This window comes from Lynx rufus, unplaced genomic scaffold (genome assembly GCF_022079265.1).
Source record: "Lynx rufus isolate CCGP_SWC_20201006 ecotype Redwood Valley unplaced genomic scaffold, mLynRuf1.p SCAF_2, whole genome shotgun sequence".
Lineage (NCBI taxonomy): Eukaryota > Metazoa > Chordata > Mammalia > Carnivora > Felidae > Lynx > Lynx rufus.
This window is the reverse complement of record NW_025814834.1, coordinates 133,254,488-133,273,263: the sequence shown is the minus strand read 5'-3', so window position 1 is coordinate 133,273,263 and position 18,776 is coordinate 133,254,488.

Genomic DNA, 18,776 nt, shown 5'->3' with positions numbered 1-18,776 from the left:
TGGAGGTGTGGCTGTTGGTGTCTGGAGGAGTGTGAGGGTGAAGCATGATTAATTTTATACACATAAATAATTCTAGCAGCAGCAGAGCAATTACTGGAGAAGGAAAGAGTGGAAGCAGATGTATCCATCAAAACCTTTCATGGCTTCCTGTTGCTCTTTAATTTGGTCTACGATAGGTGTAAATGAGTTGACCCCATGCAACTTTTCAGCCTTGTCGCCTTGTCTTCGCCAATCTGAAGAATCTGTCTCTCATTTAAGTCTTCAGTTTCCTCTTCACTTATTCCAGCCTCTTCTCCACGTTCTAGTTTTTCTGACTTTTTAGTTTCCTGAGAACCCCTTTCTACCACAGAGCATTTATATCCATGATATTGCTTTGTCCAAGGACTATTTCCCATCCTCTCTTAACTTAATTGACTTCAGTTTTATTGCTCATATCTCAGCTAAAATTTCTCGTTCAGGAAAGTCCTCATTGTCCTCCCTCACTATATTAAATGCTCCATTATAAATGTTAATATCAACATATATTTCTCCTTTGTATACTTCCTTTATTGGCTTTCCCATTCATGTATATAATCTATCACCCACACTAAACTATAAACTGCTTGAGAATTGTTTTTAGTTACTTCTGTATATCAGAACTAACATGGTGCCTGCCACCCCAGTAGGCATTAATAAACAATTATTGAATTATGGAAGGACGATGGCTGTGAACACAATTTTGAGGAGACAGTATGGAAATTGTAGGATGGCTGGAAGCTTAAGATATAAGGCAGGATAGGTAGGTTGTTACTGTATCTTTCTTGAGTTAAGGAAGCCTAGACCAATCAAATGCCTGAGGTAATAAAGAGCAGAAGATACTATATTCATTGAAGAGGTAGCATTTATAGCACTTGATTACAAAATTAGATCCAAACCATAAAAGTGAGGAAGGTAGGAATGGCTTTAAATGTCAGTTATTTTCTCTCCAAAGAGAAAAACTGCCAAATGGTCTTTCCAATCAGTGGCCCTTTCATAATGTTATCCTTTCCTGGTTCTATTATCTCTTCTACCAGCTCCTCCTTATCTACGTCCCTTACTCTAGTCAGAATGAAGTATGCCATACCCTTCCATGGGTTCAAAACTGTTATCACCTCTGCTTGTAATATCCTTCTTATTTTTCCTTAGTGCTATCTTCTCCATTAAGTTAACATATTATTTTATGGGGAAGATTTACCGGAATTTTATTTTGACATACATTTTATTACTCTACTTTTATAATGTCCTGTAACTACCACTGCAATAGCACTTATATTATAATCGAATCACTGACTTAACATTTCTCTGCTGTCTTTGCAAAAGATTTGTCTTTTTTTAAAAATTCATTTTGCCAATGTTTGCCACACTGTAGGCACAGAAAGATACATATGAAATGATTTAACTGTCTGAAAATAATGCAATGAATATAATGAATATGTTTGAGAATGACTGTACAAGTTGAGACATAAACGCAAAGGGTTAGAAATAAAATATTGCTAAGCAAGCAATATTTGGGATTAGAATACATCTAAGAATGAGCCAATGGAAGTAGGTGTTCGATATTATGATAGCATGTGAAATATGAATGTGTTTCTTTAAAAAGAGGTAAAAAATTTAAAATGACCTGTATTCCAAATGGAACGTTAGGGGAAACAATTAAACCTGATATTTATGTTGAAAGATAAGTCTGATCTTTGAACACAGAGACTTTCACATTAGATAGAAGAGTCGGATCCTTCATTTATTAATGCTTCCTTTCGATGGGTATTTGTTCCATGACTGACACTCTGCTTGGTAATGGAAAAAACAAACAGAACTAGGCTCAAGCTTTCTTCTTCAGAGTGTTTCCAGCTTAGTGAAAAGTCAGACATCAATCCAATAATCACAAAAATAAATAAATAGAAATAAGAACATGATAAGTATTATAAAGAAAATGTTTAGTACTATAAGATTGTGGAACAAGATAACGTAAGGGTAGTAGGGGAGGTTTCCTGGAGAGCAACATTGGGTTCAGATCTTCAAGAACAACAACAACAACAACAAAAACAAACCAGCAACAATCACACAAAAGAAGTAACAACCATTTTTAGGAAACCAAATACAACTATAAAGAAGTGAAATGATGTCTAAGAAAGAGTACTGTGTTTACTTATTTCCAAATTAGACTATGGCAGCTTGTTACAGAATAACAATATTAAGGTACCAGAGATTTATAATCCTTTGATTTGCTTATGTTTTTTTAAAGCTATTTAAAAATAAATTTTAGTATCTTTGATCAAAAGATCATACCACTCCAAAATCAGCTCCAAAACCAATTGTCAGAGAATGAGTCAAAACTTGAATAAGCCTTACTCAGAACACTGTATGAGATCCCTTTTGTATAGTTTCTTATAATACTACTTCTTATAGGGAAGCTATCGATTTATTTTCTGTATAGGGTTTCATAAAACTACACCACATAATAAAGGTGAAAAATAATCTCTTAAGCTCCTCAAAAACATAAAATTATGGAATTAATTTGCATCAGGAGCTTTTAAATACAGATTCAATATCTTGCTCTGTAGCATTCATAGGTCTCAAAAATAATACCAAATGCTAGATTTGACATTTTACAAGCAACCACAAAACTAGAAAAAAAAAACTAAATAATAAATTGTAGGGAATAGGACAGAGAAGGACACAATGAAATGCTATTTTTTGGTTTATTATCAAAAAGGAATTTTCAAATTTTATTTATAAGATATCACAGTAGTCCAATGATGTACCTTTTCACTGTATATTGGATTTGATAGCATCATGCTTTGAAAAGAGGCAAAAGGGCAATTCTTACAGCTGAAGGTGACCTTTATTACATCTTTTTATGAGTGACTTCTTGCACAATTTCTAGGCCAAAAGAAAAAAATTAGGAGGCAATAGCTGGCAGAATTGTGCTCTTTTTCTTTGCTTTCCTACACTAAATAAAATTGATTTCTATGCATTTGCCCAATTGATTTTTTTAATGATATGCAAAGAAACGTAATTCTCAAGTGTTCATTCTGTCATGGTGACTAATCAGATTTTCTGTGTCCTGTATTTTACAGCTTAGGGAAAATGCTATGTCAGTGATAATTTTCATTAACACATGCAGCACATGTCAAATGTTCCACATTAATGGTCAGATAAACCTTATAAATGGAAACAGTTCCATTGAGTCACTTAATAAAAAACAATAATCAATGAAAAAAAAGTACATAAAAAATGTTTCCTTTGAAAAACAAGTCTCTCCTGTATAGAAAATGCAAATGTAAACTTTTTTGATTGCTGTAAGATGAATTACCCAGTAAACACCTATTTAAGATCCTTTGGATTTATTTATATCAGTCACTTTAATGTGTTTAAAATATGACTGTAAAAATCCCAGCCTGTGAATTAACTATAATGTTTTCACTGGGTAAGTTGAATAAGGCTTTTGTATAAAACAGATATAAAAGTCAGTAAGGAGGTATTAGAGATAGTGCAGTGTGAGACTTATACTAAAAATAACTAGATGTGTGATGAGTGTTTACATAGATCATTACCTATTTTCAAAGAAAATATTCAAAGAAAGATAGGTTGGAGCACTGGAAATTAAGCTCACTATTCCAAGTGTGATAAATCATTTTAGCAAAAATTTCTTGAGCATTCTATTAATTACAGTTGTGTTACATTCCTGTCAGCACAACTGAACTAGAAAGTCTAGGAAAAGCAAAAATGGAAAAGTGACAGGTGAGATTTCATATGTTAAATGATATGAATTCAGTGTTGTTCAAAATCCTTCCCATGTTTCAGATACAAAGATTTGTTGTCTGCTTTATTGACTTAACCCACATCCACACACTTAAGTGTGTGCTTGAAATGCATGATGGACCATGAACTTCAATCGAGTTATGTCAGTTCGCTTTTGGTTACACCCACTTCTCCAAATACAGATGAATAATAATAAAATGTAGGAAAAAAAGCAACTTTTACTTAAACCCAAAAAACTATGTATATCAGAGTTATAAAAACAAAAACGAAGCAAACTAAAATCATGTTTTTTAATTTTTTTTATGTTTTTTTATGTTTTAAAATCATGTTTCATCATTCTAGTCGTGAATGAGGCAAGAACAGCCAAAAGATCAATGGTTCAAATAATAAGAATTAAAATTCTTTCCTCTGTCTTAAGTCAAAGGAAGCAACGGATCTTTTTCATAATCCCAGTAATAAAAGAAACGTGAGAAAAGGCCTAGCTGCTGATAATTATTTCAGGAAATTGGAAAACTATGCAGACACAATTTGAAATTAAACCATTTCTGTACACTTGGTGGCTGAATGCCCAATGTCATATCACACTAATTCTTCTGTATTGGGGTTCTAAAGACCCAGTAGAAGTTATTGTGTAAATAAGAATGATTTTTCAGAACAGTGAGATGAAAGAACAGAGAAAGAGATAGAGAAGTTGAATTGAAATATGTAAACAATAGAGAAAACCTCTAGCAAGAAGAAATACAGTTTAAAAAAAAGCAAATTAAAATTCAAAAAGCAACATGATAGTATTTGCACATTATAAAGCTTGCATTCATTTTATAGTCAAGATTATATACGGTCTTTTGTTTTAAACCATTGATAAAAATCACAGTTGTTGCATAAGATAATTTTTAAATGACATTCTTAGTAATAATCACAATTACTTAGAACATGTGACAGAAAAAATATACGCCATTTATATACCATATATACCAAATATACAACATTTATTATAAATCTTTAAAACACATGCAAAATCTATATGAAGGAAATTTTAAAATAAATTGTAAAATATAGGGGCGCCTGGGTAGTTCAGTCGGTTGGGCGTCCGACTTCGGCTCAGGTCACGATCTCAGGGTTTGTGAGTTCGAGCCCTGCGTCAGGCTCTGTGCTGACAGCTTGGAGCCTGGAGCCTGCTTCGGATTCTGTGTCTCCCTCTCTCTCTGCCCCTCTCCTGCTTGTGCTCTGTCTCTCTCTCTCAAAAATGAATAAACATTAATTTTTTTAATTTTTAAAATATAATAATAAAAAAGGTAGATGAAAGTCATGTACATAACTTGGACAGGGAATAACAAGAATAACATTTGTCATCTCACATAAAACAACTGAAAAACCAGAAAAAATATATTAAATAATGATTTTCAAGATATTGGATATGAAAGTCAACATACCAAATGAAAAAGACACTTGTGTATCTCCAAATGTCTAACAATGGAATGGTAGAGAGAAGTAATAAGAAAAATTTAAGTAATTTAAAACAGACTTGCATTATTCTATACCAATTGGGTTGGGACTCAGGGTAAATTTGGGGAATTAATAGATGCAACTGTAGATCACTGTAAATATTAGAGTTGGGTAGAATAAGGCAGATCCAATATTGCTTATATCACAAAAAATGGAGTTTGCACAAGTAAGATGGTTAACATTTTACACATTTTATTATTTATTTATATTTATTTATTTTTATTTTTATTTTTATTTTTATTTTTATTTTTGAGAGAGAGAGGGAGTGACACAGAATGCGAGCAGGGGAAGGGTCAGAAAGAGAGGGAGACACAGAATCCAAAGCAGGCTCCAGACTCTGAGCTGTCAGCCCAGAGCCCCGTAAGGGGCTCAAATTCATGAACTGCGAGATCATGACCTGAGCCAAAGCTGGATGCTTAACTGACTGAGCTACCCAGGTGCCCCCGTTTTCTTTTTAAAAATTTCAATGTCTATGTGACACTTTTGTTGTGAAGTTTACACAATAAAGGTATAGCAGGAATACATCTAGATTTTCTCTTAAGTCTAGAATATAGAAGCAGGGAGTTTGAAAAAACAAATTGTTTAACTCCTTCCAAACTCAGATACCTCCCACCAGCACACACACTTTTATCAATTAAAACATACAATTTTTCTGTTGACCCAAAATACATAGAAATTGTTGATGCTTCACTCTTTTTATTTTTTTCAATGTTCAGAATTACATATTAACATAGTTTTGAGGCGAAAATTTTAAAATGGGCATAAAATATAAAAAAATTATATGTACTTATCAAACATATTGTCACATATTATTTATTCAAGTAAAGATGGCATATACTAAAATACTTATATACCCTACATACTAACAACTGTAAGGACATTAATTTCATCTATTTCTGTCGTTAATCTTGTACTATGTCAGAACACCTGTGTATCTTTGTGTTGTGATTTTCCCTGTCCTTATGTGTTGATGTATTTATGTTATATATGTTCAACCAGGCTATAAAATCTTCTTAAAATTATGAATGTCATATATTAAACCTGTAGAAGAGAAATAGTTTTTCTGAAAGAACAGTATAGAGCACATTCCTTGGAATCAGAAAAAATTTGAACCTAAACTCTTTAAGCATGTTTTCATCTGCTAAAATGGGGCTAATGATAATATATTAAAGAGCTTTTGAAAAATATAGATGAGATCATTATTTCATTAACAAATATTTATTGAGCCCTCACTCTATAGAAGAGATGATATTTGTATCTGTGGATGCAAAGATAAACAAGATCTTGGGGTTATAGACATTGAACAAGTAATTATTAAATTGCTTCAGTGATAATTGCAATAAATGAAAAATATACAATGTCAAGAGTGTGTGCGATGATTTAGTTTGGATATCTGGAAAGACTTGTCTGAAGCACCACTGTTTAGAAGAATAGTTGTAAAATTCTTAGAGGTATAACTTATAATCAAGCACCCAGAAAAATGCTTGGCATGTAATAGGTATTCTGTAAATATTTTTTGCATAAATACATGAATTAAAAAAATATGATCACTCATTCTATGCTAATTTAAATAACTTGTAGAGTTTTAATGCCCAGATGATTGATCTAGGATAGGATAGAATTTTCTGTCATTGATAAAATTAGACTGTGGATCAAGAAGGATGGATCCTACAATATTGGCAATATTGTTGTTACAATTAAAGGAAAACAACAGAGAAGAAAAAAATGCATTTACTATGTACTTCACAATAAAATAGATAAGGTAGAAGACTGAGATAAGAATTAGAAATAAACAGATAAAAAAGAGTCAGGATATCTGGAAAGTAGGTTTGTTTTCCTCAAATGTCAAAACAATGTGGAACAAACAATAGGTCCAGTATTTTCCTAGAGAGATTACTTTAATCAGTTAAATCTTCTGGCTAATGCCTGTCTTTTAAATCAGGTGACAGCAGGATTCATTAGGAACACACCTCATCTCACCCTTCATTGCCTTGAATGTCTGTCCTTAGAATTAGAGAACTAAAGACAAGAGCATATAGGAAAGCAAATGTACCTTATTTCAAAAAATCTCAAGTTAGAAATAAAGCTAAGAGCATATATGTTCTGTCCCCTACTTTTATAAATAAATAAATTTCAGAGGAAGAAAATAAAATATACATGTAAAACTCTATCTTTTATATAATGAGCCCACAAAGAAAACAATGTTTAGAAAAAAGTGTTTAGCACCACTCAGAAATGATACATTTTTAGGGAAGGACTCGTTGGACTCACACTATCTCACAGAAGAGATTTGAGAGTGTAATTAAATTAGTTATATGCATACCTCTGCCTTTTTCCTCCTGTCACGACAAAGCAGTTTACTTCCAATATTGGCAGCACACAACTCAGAAATCTTCCCATTTTGAGTATTTAAGGCACAACATACAGAGAAGTTTTTTTCTGGTTGTATTAGTCATAAGAAAAGATATTTAGGGTCACGTGCTGCTCCGGGGAAAAACCAAGTCCTGGAAACTAATGTGCATATATATTTTTAGTATACATATTGTTTTGGATGTTTTGTGTAATGTGTGGCCCTCCAGGGCTTGGGACTTAGGTCACAGACTCTCTTGCCTATGCTAAGAGCACTGCTTTTCCACCACATGAGCACACACTGGTCTTAACATAAACTGTCTTCTGAACAGAGAAGGAACCAATATTTCATTTAGAAGGATCACTTGTGTTAAGAATTACTTACATACTAACAGGTAACGAGTCTTACATACATAATGTTCGTTAGTAACTTCCATACTAATGAATATTTGTTGAATGAGTTGGCAGTATCCTGTAAAATATATATTTCCTATGGTTCCTTAATTTAGCCTATAGTTTCTTAATTTCACAAAGCTAAGTAATAATTCTATAGAGTGTTGATATTGATCATCTCTTACCTGTGTTGTTATTCTATATATCCTTTACCACATTGTAGTATTGGATAACTGTATATGTAACCTCGATAACTGTTGCACACTCTGCACTTGTATAATAGTGCATGTCTAACACCCACGTTTATGAAAAGAAACCATTCACATATAGTCTAAGTCAATATCTGTTGTGTAATAATCCTATCATAGACCATTTCAAATTCCCAGTGTAATGTCCCTAAATGTCTGTTGTGTAATAATTCTATCATAGACTATTTCAAGTTCCCAATGCAATGTCCCTAAATGTCTACTGTGTAATAATCCCATCATAGACCATTATAAGTTCCCAGTGTAATATCCCTAAATAAGGACTAGGGAAGAGATGCTAACAAATGGCTCTTGACAGCTGGTACAAGTCAGCTCCAGCACAACACTACTTTATCCATCCTGTATAATATTACCAGGAAAATTCCATCATCTGTTTCACTTGGAAATACATTCTGCTTCTTATAACAGCATGTTGGTCTCATAGTAACTTTCCAGAATAACTGCTGGCCTGTAAAGTAAATGGAAAACTTTGTAGGTGGAAAGTATGATATTCTTCTACTAAGATGGGCCAAGTTCTGAGATGTGGCAAGTAATTCATCTATCACACTGTAAGGCAGTGTTCTGAAGTGGAATGAGCTGAGATTTTAAAGACAGAGTTAGGTTGAAATACTGATTCTGACTCTTCTTTGAATCTGTTTTTATCATCTGGAAAATAACAATAGTTTATAATTAGAAAATTAGAGTTGTGGAAAGTAAATTTAATTCTACCTTGTATTATGAGATGCAGGTGTTAAAAGGATGTCCACATCAACTGGTTAAACTCTGTCTTTAGGCATGAATGATGTTGCAAAGGAATAACCATAATTGTCAAACCTAATTGGAAATAAAGGGAATTCAGGGGGTTATCTATTCGTAGGCAGGTAGAACAAGGTGATTAGAAAAGGAAAAGTTAAATGACTCAGCAGTATTTTCAATCTATAAGTCGGCATTTGAGAGAGCTGTTAGAAGGCAGACCCATAGTTGCTGGGCCAGGTTTCTAGGGAAGAACTCTAGTCATAGAAATATGCATGGATATAATAAGGCAAGTAGAATACAAAGGACATGGATTAGTAGAGAATTTACTAAGAGAAAAATGAATCTACGCGCACTACCCAACAATTCTATTACCAACACTAAAGACATGGGGGAGCCCAAATACTAGAAAAATAGCAAAAGATCAGGGGCAGAGCTACTTTGAATTTATCTATCAGCTAAACTGGAAATGACAAAGAATGAAAGAATAAGAAGTAAAGAAAGAAAATGAGAAAAAGAAAAAGAAAAAAGAAAAAGAGACAATGAAAGGAAGAAAGAAAAACAAAAAAGAAAAAGAAAGAACAAAGAAATAAATACAGCAAGAAAGAAGAAAGAAAGAAAAAAAAGAAAAAGAGAAAAAGAAAAAGAAAAAAAAACTAAGTTCAAAATTTTAGGCCTACATTTGCAACAACACGGATGGAGCTAGAGAGTATAATGCTAAGCAAAATAAATTGGAGAAAGATAAATATATGATTTCATTAATATGTAGAATTTAACAATTGAAACAAATGAGCAGAGAGGAAAAGGAGAGAGAGAGAGAGAAACCAAAAATGCAGACTCTTAACTATGAAGAGCAAATTGGTGGGTGAATGGATTAAATAAGTGATGAGGATTAAGAGTGCACTTATCATGATGAGCACTGAATAATATATAGAATTGTTGAATCATTATACTATACACCTGAAACTAATATAACACTGTATGTTAATTATACTAGAAATAAAATTAAAAAACCTAACAAATATCATAGGCCCAGAACACTTGAATGTCCTCCTGCTCATGTAAATTTAAGTCTGTGAATTTAGACAAGACAAAGCTTAAAATCACTCAGTCAAGTAGTTGCAGATTTTAGAAAAATAGGAAGAGTAGATCCTAAACTTTAGGATTTCTAGATATTTGATTTCTAGAATTTGATTATCCATTCTAACTATATCTATCCATTTCTATTTCCTTATGTTAATCCAAAGATATTTCCCCCCTTTTCTTGGCCTACCCATTTTTTAATCCCTCTTAAAGGCTTAACTTGAGCATTGTCTTGTTCATGAAACAGGATATATCACTGTACACCGATCTCTCCTTTCTCAAGATTTCTGTCATATGTTTCATTTTATAGTATTAACATAATGTATTTTTCATAGGTTGGTACTCTTCCCACCCACATGATAATTTCTTTAATAGTAATGGACACGTCCATTATATTCATTTACCAAATAAAGGGGAATAAATAAATGATAAATAAATGAGTTTTGGATTACTCTTTTCCCACTTTTCCTATTAATTCTATAAGAGGGCTTATAATTATAGTAAAAAAGAGAAGGTATGAGCTTTAGAGTTAGTACGGACTATAAGTCCAAATCGCCCACTGCAATATGTACTAAGAGTTATGCAATACCTGATTTTCCATATCTATAAATTAGGAGTAATCTTTTAGATAAGGATTAACTTTAATGTCATAAATAAACTAGCATACTATTAGAAATAATAACCAGTTCTAGTTATTTGTAATTTGGTTAAGCAACAAATTCTAGTTGCTTGAACATCCATTTTCTCTCTCTTGATGCATCTCTTCTGTCTTGCCACTTTTCTACATAAGGCATGAAGTAAATTGTAAATTTCATCCTCGATATAGTTGGAAAACCAAGTGATGTGACACCAGGTAGTGTCCATTAAAAACTATAGATTGTTTTTGATCTACTCTGCTTCAAAGAAACTGCAGTATCTGTCAACTGTTGAATGGCCAATTTATTCAAGAAGAGTGTGAAAACTATTCTTTGGCCAAAATTTAAAAGATCTAGTTGTTGCTATATTACTAAAAAAGAGAATACCCCCTACACATAGTGTTGTTGATAAATTGTTAGCCTTTTGAATACTCAATTTTATGTTTTCTTAGTGTCATTTTATTGATCTTAACTTTATTATTTAGCAAAATGCTTTCTTTAGGCCTATTAATATTCATGATTAGACTTAACATAGACGAGCTATTCCATTAAATTTAAATTAAATGCTTAGTTATGTGTGTTTAGAATGTGTTATTGTTAATTGTTTATGCTGACTCCAGTCATTATATGTATTGCTGGCTCTGGATTGTCCCCCATGCTGGAAAATGCAGCTGGGCTGGCTGTTTTCTTTTTGAAGATGGATAGGGAACAGTGATTGAAAATGTTAATGATATAGAATCAGTTCTGGCTCAGAAGAAGCATTCTTTCATGATGAAGCTTTTGATGAGCTGTGTTACAAAGTAACTAAATATGCCCAAATATCTATTAGGACTTAAATTTCCTGATGTACAATAAAACACTATTATCATCTGTTTCGATCCCGTCTCCTTTTTCTCATGTTTCAATAGCTAACATAGCATTCAATGTTGTACTGCAAAATGCATATCATACCTTTGCTTGAAACCATTCACTAGCTTTCTAGCACTTTAAGGCTATCTGATAGCTTTGCCTCTTGCTTCCCTCCCTACACAAATGGATTCATATTTTCTTCACCTGCTGCTATCCTCTTCAAACTAAACACTCCATTAGTTTTGAATTTGCCATTTACATTTCCTTCCACTCTTCCTGCTCCATTTCATTCAAGATTTTTCACATGATACTCTGTTTTACTCCCCATCTTATATGACTAACTCTCTCACTTTAGTTCTTGTTTTTAAAGTCATTTACTCTGAAATATTTCAATTTTTTCCCAGTTGAATACATTAGGTGTTCCGTCTATGTACTTTGACAATACTTCATATTGCCTTCATTACAGAATATATTATACATTATTATAATCAAATGTTAGTTGTATTTATTTCCTACTAAATTATAAATGCCACAAAATCTTGGAAAGAGACAAAAATCCCATCCTAGTGTTTGGAACAAAACGTAGGCTCAAAATAAACAATAGACTTCTGATGCAGATGAGATGACATAGATTCATCACCCCACTGCTTCACCCTGCTAAGTTTACCTGTAAACCCTGGGCTATAAACAACCAAAGACAAATTCGGACAGGTGTATATATGAAGACATATTTCTTAGGGACCCCAGGATTGGGAAAAAAAATAGGACAAGGTTTCTTACAACTCCCCACCCAACAGAAAAGTTTGACTGGGTCTGGCATTTCTTGATTCCCAAACCAGCAACAGAAGGCAATCCAAGTAGATCCAACTCCCACCTCCCGCCAACATCAAACAGGAGTCCAGTTGACAACGCCTAGCAAGCTCTACAGAACTGGCAAGAAGGATCAACTGGAGAGCACACTAACAATAGGCCACCAGAAGAAATGTTCCTTTTCCCCATTGAGTTTCACTTCCCTCCCCCGACTGGAAACACAGCACAGCTCAAGTGCACTCACAAGGGGGATTCTGCCTCAGTAATGCCTTGTCCAGAAACTGTTCTTTGTCCCCAGGAACTAGAGATTCTCTTCCCTCACCTAGGAGCACCAGATAGCCCATGTTAGTGAAGCTTCTTCCATCCCCTCGAGTGGAACTAACAGTAAATTATGAACTCCACTAGCATGAGATAAACAGACCAAATAGTACCTCAAAGACTGGAAATTACATCTTCATTGGAATAACAACCCACAAAATTGGCCAAAACTTAAACTGGGTGACTTCCTGGTAAATAAAATCTTCAATAAAACCAAGAGTCTCCTATCATAATAGACAAAACATCTAGGACACAATCAAAATCATCCGTCCAAAAAAGAACCAAAATCAAAAACTTAAGTGACAAAAAACAATTAAGTCATGCCAACACTACAATAAATTACACGTTGGCATTGCCTAACAAGGATTTTAAAGCATCCATCATAAATATGATTCAATTCAAATTCTCTTAACAACCTTGGAGCATCAGAAAAGAAGAAAAAAATGGAAAGAATACAAATATGATTAACTAAAATAGACTATCCTTCTCCCCAGAAGTCTTCTATATATTGTAATAATTCAATTAGAAATTATAACACCATCTGATACTCATAACAATAATATTTCGAAGGAAGGCAGAAAAAGCAACCTAAATAGAAATAAGGTTTCCTCACTTTACTTGAAGTAATAAAATGTTGATACCAGCAGACTGATAATTATGTGTATTGAAGTATTTAGTGTCCCACTAAGAAAACTATGGAAAGTAATACATTCAAGCACATAAAAATCAATATAAATTTTTTAAATGTACAAGTAATGCACATGAAGACAAGGAAAGAGAAGCAGAGAAAACAAACAAAAATAATACAGCACAGAAGTAAGCCCTAATATGTCAATACATACCTTTAATGTAAATGGTCTAAAAGTAACAACTATTAAGCAGAGATTGAGAGTCAACAAACTGTAGATCCCAACTATATGGCATTTTTAGGAAGTACATCTAAAATTCAGTGTTATAGGTAGGTGAAAATAGAAACATGGGGAAAAGTACACCATGCAAGATATTACTTCAAAAAGCACAAGTGGCTATATTCACATCAGATAAAGTAGACTTCAGATCAAAGAAATTTACTAGAGACAAAGAGGAATATTATAGAGCAATAAATAAAAAAAATACACCAGGAATATGTGACAATCCTAAATTTTTACACATTAAACAACAGAGCCTCAAGATATGAGACAAATACTGACAAATTTGAAATGATAAGTAAACAAATTAACAGTTATAGTTAATAGAACTCATAGAACTAATAGAAAATATGGATGGTTATAGATCTGAACAAAACAATAAACCAAAGGATCTACTTAGCATATTTAGACCTTTACTCTAAACAGCAGAATTAATATCTTTTTCAAGCATCCATGGAACATTTACTAAGACTGATAAACTAGTAATAACACAAATCTTAACAAATTTAAAAGAACTAAATCATACAAAGTATGTCTCTGATCCTAATGAAATCAAATTATAAATCAACAATAGGAAGACAATAGGCAACTCTCAAGTCATTTGGTACTTAAATAGCACATTGATAAATAATTGGTCTAAGAGGACAACTATAAATGAAAAATACATAGATCAGAATTATAATAAAAATACAACATATCAAAATATTTGAGATGTGGCTAAAGCAGTGCTAAGAAATAAATTTATAGCACTAAGTGTTTACATTAGGAAAGAGGAAAAGTAATCTAAGTTCCAACCTGCAAGAAATTAGAAAAAGAAGAAAGAGCAAAAAAAAAAAAAATCCAAAGCAAGCAGAGGAAAGAAATAATAATGATAAGAGCAGAAATAAAGTGAAAAAAGCATAGAGACACTCAATGAAATGCAAAACTGGTCCTTCAAAACTTTTAGCTAAATTGAAAAACACACAAAGAGAGAAGACACATCCCCAATAGGAGGAATAAAACATATCTCGTAGTCATTAAAAAAGTAAAAATGAATTCTGTGAGCAGCTGTCTGTTCACTGAAACTCAGAAGAAATGGGCCAAATTCCCAAAAACTACAAACTACCAAAACTCAAGTATAATGAGGACCTGGATAGTTCTATAACTATTAGTGACATTTGATTCATAATTTAAAACCTCCCAAGAAGAAATATCCAGATTCAGATGACTCCACTAGGGAATTCTACTAAATATTTAAACAAGAACTAACATCCATTTTACACAATCTATTCTAGAAAATGGAAAGGGGAGGGAACAAAACTATTCAACTAAAATTCTATACTCAGGAAAATATCCTACAAAAATGAAAACAAAATAAATGACAGCCTTCATTTCTAGCTGACCTATGATATAAGAACAACAAACAGTTCTTGGGGATAAAAAGAAATATTTCAGATCAAAACAGGGTCTGTAAGGAGAGAAGAGTATGGAAAAAAATGTAAGTGTATGAGTAAATATAAAAAGACATTTTCAAATATTTGCTTTAAAAATATCTGTGTATATATAAACTGACATATATTTTTCTTCAAAAGATTATTTACATCAAAAATAATAATGTACATTAGGGTTTCAAATGCATATAAAAGTTTTTAAAAACTAAAATGCAGACTATAGTAGAAAAGAAATAGAATTATACTCTTGTAATGTTTTACATTATTTGTGGAAAAAATATTATTTAAAGGTAGGTTATGAAAATGTAAGCATGTATATTGTAATATCTCATGCAATTAGTAAAAAAAGGTAGAGCAAAGCAGTTAATAAAGAAGATAAAACAGAATACAAAAACTAAAAACCACTCACTTCACCCAAAGCAAGACTGGAAAGAGAGAAAAAGACAACAAATAAGGCAGATAGAGAACAAATAGCAAGATGACATGTGTAAAACTGAGAATTTCAATACTTAGTATCAAATGTAAATGGACTAAACAGTCCATGTAAAAGGGAGAGATCGTTAGACAGGATGTAAAAACAAGACAACTATGTATTGTTTATGCCAAACACACTTAAATAGGACAGCAAAAAGAGATTGAAAATAAGAATGGGGAAAATGCCACATAATTGCCAAGCATAAGGAAAAGATAAAATATGGGATTATGGGAAAGTGGAAATTTAAAGGTAAAATTACTAAATTTATGTACTGTGATGACGTAGGGGAAATGTTGACAAGGAGGAAAGCTTAAGAAATAAAGTGTTACAAAGTGTTATGGAGAAGGTCTTAAACTTATATTACACAATAACATAAATATATAAACTTGGATTCTATTTGTTTTTATTTTATTTATTTTTTAATGTTTATTTATTTTTGAATGAGAAAGAGAGAGAGAGAGAGAGAGAGGGAGAGAGAGAGAGACAAAACATGAGTGGGGGAAGGGCAGAGAGAGAGAGACTCACACACAGAATCTGCAACAGGCTCCAGGCTCTGAGCTTTCAGCACAGAGCCCAACGTGGGATTTGAACCCACAAACCACGAGATCATGACCTCAGCTGAAGTCATATGCTTAACCAACTGAGCCACCCAGGCACCCCTATTTGTTTTTATTTTAAAATTAACTAAAGAAAAAAATACCTATCTTTTACACATCCTTACAAAATATTTTGTTCTGGATTTTATGATATTTATTTTGTGAACTGAGTATGATTCATTAAAAAAAGATCACACATTTCTGTCTAAGACAGAATGGTTGGCTCACAACCATTTGTACAGTACATATATTTGATATTTTTAACATCATTTGAATTTTCTCTCTCATTAGCTTTTCAGAGCTCTGACTTAAAACCCCCTTGATACCATGATCACTTTTTAAATTAAAAAAAAAAACAACAATATATTAGGTTTTTCTGGTTTATAATATAAAGTCAACTAAACTGTCATTTAATCAAATAGAAGCCATGATTTTGTGGCTTTAGTAAAAATAGTTCCCAAGTTAACGCTAGTGAATGCCAAACATAATCTTTTCCCTGTGAAAAATAACAGTAGGAATAGTACAACGAATATTATAGGATAATGGTTGAACGATTTTTAAGCTTTTTTGGGGAGTTCCAGTAATGCAATTTTAGTAACATTGAAAAGTGCTTTTATTCTTTATATTCCAGCTATGATTTCTTATGTCTAAACTTCTTGTTGAGAGAAGCAAACATTTGTATATGTCCCCAAACTGGGTCATTTCTATATTTTGCTATGCTCTTTTTAAAAAACTAGCAATTAAATGGGGCACCTGGGTGGCTCAGTCAGTTAGGCAACCCACTTTGGCTCAGGTCATGATCTCGCAGTTTGTGGGTTCAAGCCCCACATCAGGCTCTGTGATGACAGCTCAGAGCCTGGAGCTTGCTTCAGATTCTGTGTCTCCCGATCTCTCTGCTCCGGGTCCATGTGCATGTGCTCGCTCTCTCTCTCAATCTCTCTCTCTCTCAAACATAAATAAAACCATTAAAAACATAAAAAAAAAAAACAACTTGGAATTAAATGGAAAAGTCAGCAATATAAGCAGGACAGCAAGGGAGATAAAATGTTTACTGCTGTTCCCTAGAATTTGTCTCTCTAAATAGCCCCACCAGTTTATAAATTTTTGTCAAGATTTTGAACATTCATATGTTTACTATTCAGCATTATTTCAGAAGATGGTAATTTAATTAATATCATGAGTATGATTTTCAATAGTATTTTTTTTCTTCAGAATCTTTTGCAAAGTTTTGTTAAAACAGTGCCTGTTAAGTTTCTGACTACTGAGCAACTCAGATACTCTCAAAACTATTTCAAAACCAAAAATATCTGTCAGTAAATATTTGCTAACAATTATTTTTATTAAATTTATTTGAATTATATAAGTCCTGTATTACAGTTGAGACAATTTAAAAGTATTTATTAATTATAAACATAGTGTGAATAAAACCCTCTTTCAACTGCAATAAAATTTGGTTATGATCTTTTATCAGTGTTAAAATTGGTAGCAATAAAATATGGAACAGTTGTAATTGAAAGACAAAAAGAAGGATCAAGAATCAAGGGAACCATAACAATGAATGATTGTTTCCTACCTATATTAAGTTCCCACAAGACAAATGACCACATACAGAGATCTCATTATATTTGTTATACTTTTACAGTAGTAATTATTAAACGGTTAACTGATTGACCTAAAAGAGTATAAGACTCATCTAAGGCTAAAATACTACCTCTACCTTGTTTGCTTGTTTGTTTGTTTGTTTGTTTGTTTGTTTGTTTTATGGTGCTGATTAACACAGAGAGTTTGAGCAGATACTACTCTTTGTATGCTTTGCATCATTAAAGAAAACAAATACATATTTGTTTAGACAGAGTATTTCTTTAAAACAATTTTTTTTACATTTATTTATTTTTGAGAGACAGAGCACAAGTTGGGGAGGGGCAGAGAGAGAAAGAGACACAGAATCTGAAGCAGGCTCCAGGCTCTGAGCGGTCAACACAGAGCCCAATGCTCGAACTCACAAACTGTGAGATCATGACCTGAACTGAAGTCAGACACTTAACTGAGCCACCTAGACACCCCTAGACAGAGTATTTCTTGAACAGTTATAATTTCATTCCACAGTGCTTTCTTTATATGCCAATAGAAGTAGAGATTGTGTTTGGTTTTTGTAGAATTTTTTTTTAAGTTGAGAGAGAGAGAGAGAGAACAAGTCGGGGAGAGAGACAGAAAGAGAGAGAGAAGAGAGAATCCCAAGCACGCTCCATGCTCAACACAGAACCTGATATGGGGCCTGATCCTATGACCCTGGGATCATGACCTGAGCCAAAATCAAGAGTCGGGCACTCAACCTACTGAGCAAGTGACATTTAAGCACAACTGCATAAAGTACACTAAAGCAGCAGAAGCGGTAGCCCACAATGACAGCCCTTACAAATGTTTTTTATCATTTTTAAGGAGTTTTTAAGGTATTAATTTTGTCTTTCCTTTTATACTGATAGAATTTCCTATTTCCTTATTATTTTCTATAAATTTTCTTTTGAAATAATGAAATGATTGATTAAAGTTTTAGACATTTTATATATTTCCACCATTGTTCTTTGGAATACCATAAAATAGAGGTATATGTATAAAAGTCCATTTTAGCCATAACCTAACGCATACACA